This window comes from Mytilus galloprovincialis, chromosome 4 (assembly GCF_965363235.1).
Source record: "Mytilus galloprovincialis chromosome 4, xbMytGall1.hap1.1, whole genome shotgun sequence".
NCBI classification, from domain to species: Eukaryota; Metazoa; Mollusca; class Bivalvia; order Mytilida; family Mytilidae; genus Mytilus; species Mytilus galloprovincialis.
Genome location: NC_134841.1, coordinates 91,600,817 through 91,610,011, shown reverse-complemented (window position 1 = coordinate 91,610,011; position 9,195 = coordinate 91,600,817). Strand labels below are relative to the sequence as shown.

The window sequence follows — 9,195 nt, the reverse complement described above, 5'->3', positions numbered from 1 at the left end:
CGATGAAATAAATAGTGCTATGTCTATGATAGTTGACAGTCATTGTCCTTTCGACACACATAACAGTTACATTTAATAATTTAAGTTTTTGTACTCTTCATTCATTTTTATGTCATTATACATTGGTCTCAATTGATTCATTTCATTTTATTGTCAATATTAATTTAGATTTATTCCGACCTCAATTCATACAAGGCTTGTAAATGTTTTTAAAAACATTTCTTTCATCTTAAATTGACATTTTTGAAATGCACGATTATATTTGATTAGAGCTTTGATTGATATATGAACGTTTCGTCATGAAAATTTCTATTACAAGGTTTTTGAATTCATCATAGAAATGCTGATGCGTATAAGAATGCCAAATTTAAATGACATCTTAAGGACTAGTTATTTAATTTCTTGAAAATTCGGAAACACAGTTTCATCCATTAATTAGCTTTGATTTAATTACACCGTATCATATAACCTTGTCATCTTTTATTTAAAAATTTCATCAGTTGGTTTATAATATTATTATATGACTATAAATTTTCTGTTTTCTCATTGGCTAAAAGCATAGGAAATCCTCTTTGATAAAACATTATATTCACCGCGTCAAAAATCACGAGAGGTTAATATAAGATTTGGAACAGCGTCCGTGTACCTAAATATAGAAACGGGGAATTCTTGTTAGCTATTTAAGGGATGTATAAATAAAATGGTTTTTAATTGGACGACCGAATAAATATCAACCAATCAGCGCTCTCGACATAAAATCGTTTCGATCTAACAGACGACAGTTACATGTTTCCGGCAACAAAGTATGGCTGGAGCAGCAGAAGTAGCTACTGAAAAACGCTTTCCATCGTTAAATAATGAGGAAATTAAGAAGATTTTGATAGAAAAGGATTCTAAAAATACTCGCCGATCAACAGATTCTAGCGTGAGGACATTTAAATCTTATTTAAGAGAGAAAAATCTACCTGAAGATTTCGAGAATTTGCCAAACAACAAATATGAAAATTGAAATGATACAATATTCTTCTAGTTTTAATTATGCAGAATTAAATATGCCTAAAAATCAAACCCAAGCATAAAATAAAAACAGTCTAGGCAAAATACCATCTAACCAAGGATATATTTCACAATCTAAAAATATGAAAATGACACTGAGAACTAAAGAGTCATATAATAAAGCAATTGTTGACTTTTGATATCAGTTGATACAATGATTTATCAACCCCAGATGTGATATTCACCTCGGCCGTTGGCCTTGGTGAATATCACATCTCTGGGGTTGATAAATCATTGTATCAACCTCATCAAAAGTCAATAATTGTATAACATTAAGAAAATAAAAGGGCATAGTACAACATGTTCGATAAAAGGAAGAGCTCCGAATTATATCCGTGTATAGTACAACATGTATCTTTGGAATATTCATTTAGCCTTTATAACTCTTTTTTTCGAGCGTACCTGCTGGTTATCTTAAATTAGCGGCGCAAAAACGAAACTTAAACTTGATCTGTAATTTACCATGGTTAACTCACATAACAAAAATCCGTCCTATCTCTGAAAGTGTTTAGAAAAAAAAAGTCCGTATAATTGTGATTCCCAACAATCTATCGAAGTCCAAACCCCGTAATTTCAAAAAAAATTAGCGGAGCTCAACGAAACTTTAACTGGATCTGTAACTCATCATAGTTAACTCAAATACCAAAAAAACAGTCCGATCTCTGAAGTTCATATAATGGTTTGTTGCGGAATGACGGAATGACGGAATGACAGACAAGGCTTAAACTATATGGCACTGACAACTTTGTTGCGGGGCCATAAAAAAGATAAACAGACAAATAATAGTACACACGACAAAACACAGAAAACTTGAAAATAAGCAACACGAACCCAACAAAAAATCTAAGGGTGATCACTTGTGCTCCTGAAGGGTAATCACATGGTACCCGTCGTGTTGCTCATTTTCCTAAAAAGCCAGTAAATCCAGTAAAATTCGGTATTTCCCATTTGTGAAAATGAAACGGGATTGTAGGTACAACCTAAGGAACATATTCAGTATCATCTGTGAAACAGACACCCAACTCGTGATGGCGTCCGTAAAAATTACGAAGGGATGATTTCAAATTCACCATTTTGAACTCTTGGTTTAAAATCTTTATGGTGAGCAGCTACCCTCTATCGCAGAAATCATGATAGGAAAATAGGAAATACAAACCCGTGATCGTATCAATGCTGGAATGTTGCTACATAAAAATGGAAAGTTCACAATTGGAAATGCTTAAATCATACTGTTTAACTGGATAAAAATCAATATATCTAAACATTAAACGAATTGTTTTTCATTCATCTTTCTTCATTCTAGATATCACCTACATTTCGCATATCAAATACCATAAGGTATTTTCTGTAGTTGTTTAATTTTCATCTCTTTTTAAATATTGACACATTCATTTTGTTAGTAGATTTCAAATCGGAATATCAAGAAATGTTTGAAGTAATACAATCGTTTATATAAAATCATTGAAGCATTTGATCCAAGCTGTTGCTTTTATAACACAATTTTTATTTTATTATTGTTTTAGTGCAAAAGTGTTAAAACACTTGATTTCATGATAAAAAAAAAAAACGGTACTTAGGTGTGATGTTTTTGCGTTGATTTGTTATGTCTTCGACTCTATTTTTTTTTAATTTTCCCGTGAGTATATCCGCCAATTTTGTTTGGTACTTATATTTCCGAACAACAAATAATTTTAGTGACACAAACATTCTTTAAATTTATTTTGATTGAAATATGCTACCTGTTAGTCAATATAGTAATATTTCATCATGTTAGTATGTTTTTGATTTTTATCAGTTTAATTGAACAAATCTTTTCATTTAATCATTTTATTTTTAGCTGAATCATCGTTAGATGATCTTATACGTTTGAAATGTTCAGGTTTCTTATTTTCTATTGACTCGTATTTCATTTGATTTCTAGAATTGGGAAATAAATCTCTATCTTTGTAAACTTGCAGTTTATTCAGTAGAACACGTGAATTTCTGCTGCATATATGTAGCTTCTCAAATCAAAAGAATAGTATTTATATTTTAATAAATTTGTTTAAGCCTGCATTTTGCTGTAAATTGTATTTTTACTAGAATTGAGGTAGGTTCAGAACACGTAACAATTAATAAAGTTGTCTAAGCCAAATCAGTCGAACTTGTACTTGGAATTACCAGCTCAGAAGTCAGTCCTTCTATATTTTACATGATTTGCCATTGATGTCATCGTAATTATAATTCATTTGTTTACAATACTTTGAATATTCGACCCCAAGAGTAGATTACACTACACATCAATAAACTTCTGAAATAGTCTAGACCTGTACTTGACTGTACCGATTTCTACTTGACTTGAATTGGTCTGAAATTTACTTGATATTACTCGACTGTAGTATAAATTATATGTAAAAATAGGAACTTGTAGTCAACCTTTACTCGACTAGTACTTAATTATCTTATACGAATCTGAACCATACTCGACATAGTATTAAACTTACTCGAACAAGTCTGAACCATACTCGACATAGCATTAATCTTTCTCGAACCAGTTAGAATCATGCTAGATCATGTCTGAACAATACTCGACTAATAACGGACAATACACGACCTGGTATGAACCATACTCGACGAAGTCTTACTAATCATACTACTATTTTATGTTTCTATCTATTATCCTCAGTATAGGTATGGTTTTCAGATAAAAGAAAGTCCTTTTTTTAACAAGACTCAGACTTTAATATCAGATTATTTAGCTATCTCGTTTTGATGAATCAGATAATCATGTACGGTTGTAAAAATATGTATATGAGTTATTTTATGGTGACTGTTGTCATGGCAGTTAAAAAAGTACAGGTTATTAATGGTTCATACTTGGGTCAATTATTGTTCAGACATTTGTTCACACTGAACAAATAGGTCGAGAACTACTGGTCAAGTATTTGTCGAGCATAGGCCGAAAATGGGTTAAGACTGTTTCAGACTGGTTTAGTAAAAGATCAGACTTTTTGCAATAGTAATGATAGGCGTGAAATACAAATCAATACAGTATTGTTTAGATTATGGTCGAGCAACATCAAGTCACGTTTTGTAATGAGTAACTTGTTTTTTTACTTCACGATCGTGATACATAATCATATGACATCTGTCAACATATAAAAAATATAACACTGTCTAATTTTTGTTTTAGTAACGCTTGGAGCTTGTTATCGATGAAATAAATAGTGCTATGTCTATGATAGTTGACAGTCATTGTCCTTTCGACACACATAACAGTTACATTTAATAATTTAAGGTATCCGACCCATAATAAAGAACTCCGGAAAATTTTTCGGAGTTTACCGAGGTGTAAATTTTTTCAACACCTCGGTATTTTCCGCCTAGTAAGCGAAAGTATAATTATTATTTTTAAAATATCAGAAAGGTTTAATAAAAGTATGTTTTCAATAACTATAGGGTAAACGATTATTATTTTTGAAAATTGTCAAATTTTGACACTCCGGAAATAGAACTTATGGTAAACAAATATGGACGACTCGGTCGGCTGCTAAGACAGACGAAGGCGTTTTACCAAAACAAGTACGCGGATTGAAGTCTCTTCGTCTTTTCGTTATGTGGAAATAATGTGTGCAAGTTTGGATGCAACTGGTTGTCAAATATGTTGCACCGGCATAGGAAGATTATTTGATAACAGGAATGTAAACACATCACGCACTTGCCTTTGTAACTCATCTGGCGATCTTCCCTAACAGACGATTTGAATGGACCGTTTATTTTGATATATTTAAAGTTCTGTATTTACATGTTAAGTATATAATCTGGATGGAATTTGAATCGACTTCCTCGTGGTTCCTAACATGGAGAAACTCGTTAACCAAAGTACAAGCTGATGCCAAGCTTCAGTGTAAAACTTTGAGCAAATAATTTGCATTTACATATCCAAACATTCTAAAACTTGAATTGGAAAACATTGTCATGTTTATCATGCCCAATAAACCGAGCTTGTCTGGCAAAACAGCTGTTAGTCAGAGTAATCTAAACTATATACATTTATGAAAAATTGATTTTTAAAACAAAATTGTAAAAATTCAGGATCAAACATCTGAATCTGGGTCCGTTTGCACTGATTCATGTTCGCCCTGGTACCTGTTCGCCCAGGGTCCATTTGTCCTAATGACATAATTTACATTGTTGTTATTAATTTCAAGCAAAATATTTTATCAAAACAAAACGTTTTTTTTTTTTATTTATCATGTTTATCCATCAAAAGGCAAGTATCACAATAATCCGTGATCCGAATTATTTTGTCATTGAACAATTAATGATCCTAAACAAGCCATAAACCTTTAAATATTTCCATGTTTCCATATATTTTAAGAATATATATACCATAGAAATATCTGAATAAGTTTATTCAACTTGAATGCCCGGAATATTAATATTTTTTAAGTAGGGCGAACAGACTCTATGGTCAAAATAACTCGGAGCGAATGGACCCAGGAAGATATAAAGAGGAAGATGTGGTATGATTGCCAATGAGACAACTTTCCACATAAGACCAAGACACAGAGATTAACAAATATAGGTCACCGTACGGCCTTCAGCAATGCGCAAAGCATATACCACATAGTGAGCTATAAAAGGCCCCGATAAGACAATGTAAAGCAATTCAAACGAGATAACTAACGGCCTTATTTATGTAAAAAATGAACATGTTATTAGGACAAACGTACATTTGTACCTGATACATAAACAACCAAGTCGAGGCAAAAAAAAACAAAAAAAAAAAACCCACAAATATATTCAAAACAATTGCAAGAAAGCATTAAAAAAAAAAACTAAATAGGAAAACATGCATGCTATAAGACAGTTGAGGGATTCAAGGCTACCCTCCAACATCTTCAAAAGTTGAATTGCCATGGTACACAAACAATGTACATGTAGCAAGAACCATCAATGGCTATCAAACTTGTCACACTGACACGGACACTGCCACAAAACTAATAAATTGATACCTGTACATGTATATACTATAGTATATATTTGATAATATCCACCTAAAAATCATCTAATAATTTAATCAGTATTTGAATATAAAAAGTCACATGCTCATGTAGGATATAAAGAAATATAAACGAAGAGCAAACAAACAATTGACCGTTTCTGTTTAATTTATATGAATGTTAAAAGAACATGAAGAAGTTGATACTTTACTTGTATTTCCCATTTTAATGAGATATCCATACTATACTTATTTATTTTAAGAATAACTAATCGAAAAAAATTCAAATACAGAAAAATATTCAACGACTGAGCAAACAACACATTAATTCAGCAAGGTGCATTACGCTGGAGTAAATTTTCAGCATTGTATGGTCACAAGTTGTAAAGCATTTTAATATTTGAATTCTTTGATTATTTATTCTTTTTATTACATCGGCAAATAACGTTTTTGTTATATTTGTTATTCTCGTGGGATTTTGTCTGATGCTTGGTCCGTTTCTGTGTATGTAACATTTTAGTGTTGTGTCGTTGTTCTCCTCTTATATTTAATGCGTTTCCCTAGGGTTTAGTTTGTTACCCCGATTTTGTTTTTTGTCCATGGATTTATGAGTTTTGAACAGCGGTATACTACTGTTGCCTTTATTTATGTGTTTTTTTTTATAATTTCCAGTTTTCACTTTATTGTATTTGGTAAGAAAATTTGTATTACAAACATCATTTGTACATATATGTACATTGTACTGCTATAAATGTACATTCCTTATCTATGTGCTATCAAAATGAAGAAGTACATTTTTGTAACAGAAATTTATATTTCATTTTTTAGAGAAACCATCCTTGTTAAATATGTGACATTAATCCCTTCAAACCTACAAAACACAATTGATTAGGTAAGTTGCAGATATTTTTGATTATCATCCCAATAAATGTAACCTACTCTTGTTTTATTTATATGAAGCTACAAATGTATATACATGTACATGTACATTGTTTATGTTTTTCTGCCATCTGTAACTGTTAATTTAAATGAACATTAATAGAGTGCAGGAAATAATTAAAGACTTATTGCGTATGTTTTCATTAACTAATACACAGGTTTTATTTTGTGTTCAGATTGATAGCAATTTTGTTGTCAATTGTTGTAGTGCAATTGATAAATGAATGTAGTTAATAGTTGTGGTACCTAAAATTATTTGAAACATGCACATGTTTATATATTTGTTTTCTTCTATTATGATTCACAGCACTGATCAGGAGGAGTAAATGGAAAATGCATGTACCTAGCCTTAAATTATAGCTTTAGATGTTATAGCAGTGTGACAGTCTGAACCAGGTGAAGTTTTACTTTAAAATATGAACTTGCAGACTTCTAATACGTTCAGGTATTTCACATCCAATTTTTTTATGGAAATATTCTTTATAAAGCACAAAGGTGTCAGTATTCACCTCAGAAACTTACAAAACCTTTGAATAGACTTATTAAGAAGGGATATAATTACGATACTGTTGTCAAGTCATTAAAGATTGCATATTTTGGCGTTAATATTGAGTCACTGATAAGGTCTTTGCATCGGAACTAAACACATTTATTCTAAAAACAGTTGTTGGCATGACACGGGTTATGTTCTTCTCATATATGTTATGATGGTATGATACTAAACCCCTAACGGGAAGGATTGTGCCTGATGTTCATATGATGAAATCATAATCTTTTAGTCAGTTTAATTAAAGTCTGGAGCTGGCATGTCAGTTAACTGCTAGTAGTCTGTTGTTATTTATGTATTATTGTCATTTTGTTTATTTTCTTTGGTTACATCTTCTGACATCAGACTCGGACTTCTCTTGAACTGAATTTTAATGTGCGTATTGTTATGCGTTTACTTTTCTACATTGGTTAGAGGTATAGGGGGAGGGTTGAGATCTCACAAACATGTTTAACCCCGCCGCATTTTTGCGCCTGTCCCAAGTCCGGAGCCTCTGGCCTTTGTTAGTCTTGTATTATTTTAATTTTAGTTTGTTGTGTACAATTTAGAAATTAGTATGGCGTTCATTATCACTGGACAAGTATATATTTGTTTAGGGGCCAGCTGAAGGACGCCTCCGGGTGCGGGAATTTCTCGCTACATTGAAGACCTGTTGGTGACCCTCTGCTGTTGTTTTTTATTTGGTCGAGTTGTTGTCTCTTTGACACATTCCCCATTTCCATTCTCAATTTTATTTAACCTGTTTAAGTGTTAAGAACACTCTTACAAGTGCGAATCTTTCTGAATTTTATCTTATATAGATACAATTTATAACCAATTTCTATTTACATTTGTATATCAAGGTATCAATGATGGCAATTAACTTTTTAAATTTCAGAGATGCTAACCCTTTTAAATGACTCTGGAGAACTTATTCTACCTAATACACATGTACAGACAAACACAGATGGGCATAGGTAATAAATAGAACAGTTTCCTAAGATACATGTACATGTTAATTGTTATCATGGTTATATTAATATTATGCTTTGTCTTGAAAAAAAGATAGATTTAGAACATGAACACATATGTACATGTACCATGTTTACATGTATTAGAGAGTTATCTAACCTGTTTAAAAGCTGATAACTACTTAGTACTATCAGAATTTTAGTTTATTTGTTTCTCTATTTGTCAATGATTTATTTTATACTGGATAGAATTTGAAAATTAAATCTATAAAGTTGGATGAAATTTATCAAAGTGCTTGCATTGGTACAGAGCCGTTTTAAAAATAAGAAGATGTGGTATGATTGCCAATATGAAAACTCTCCCCAATACACCACATGACATAGAAATGGACCACTTTAAGTCACCATACAACCTTACACAATAAGACAAACCCTTACTACATACTCAGCTATAAAAGGCCTTAAAAGGACAAATTTTAAACAAATCAAAAGAGAAAACTAACTGCCTGATTAATGTACTAAAATAATAAATGCAAAACAAATATGATATATATACAGCAATAAAATACAACCACTGAATTACTGGTTCCTGACTTGGGACAGGCACATGCAGAATGTGGCAGGGATATAGATTGAACTTTATTAGAAATTTACCAATTATCAAACTAATAATGCATATTACTGCATGAACTCTGATGTTCATACTTGTTAAACTATAT

The 9,195-nt window shown here is 31.6% G+C and overlaps 1 long non-coding RNA gene across 1 annotated transcript; it reads left to right on the top strand.

The window, feature by feature from the left end:
* The first annotated feature begins 6,780 nt into the window (after positions 1 to 6,780).
* On the top strand, positions 6,781 to 8,489 carry LOC143070839 (uncharacterized). Its single transcript, XR_012976734.1, has 3 exons — positions 6,781 to 6,932; positions 7,287 to 7,375; positions 8,404 to 8,489. It is a non-coding gene; the product is annotated as an uncharacterized LOC143070839 (long non-coding RNA).
* Positions 8,490 to 9,195: the final 706 nt, after the last annotated feature.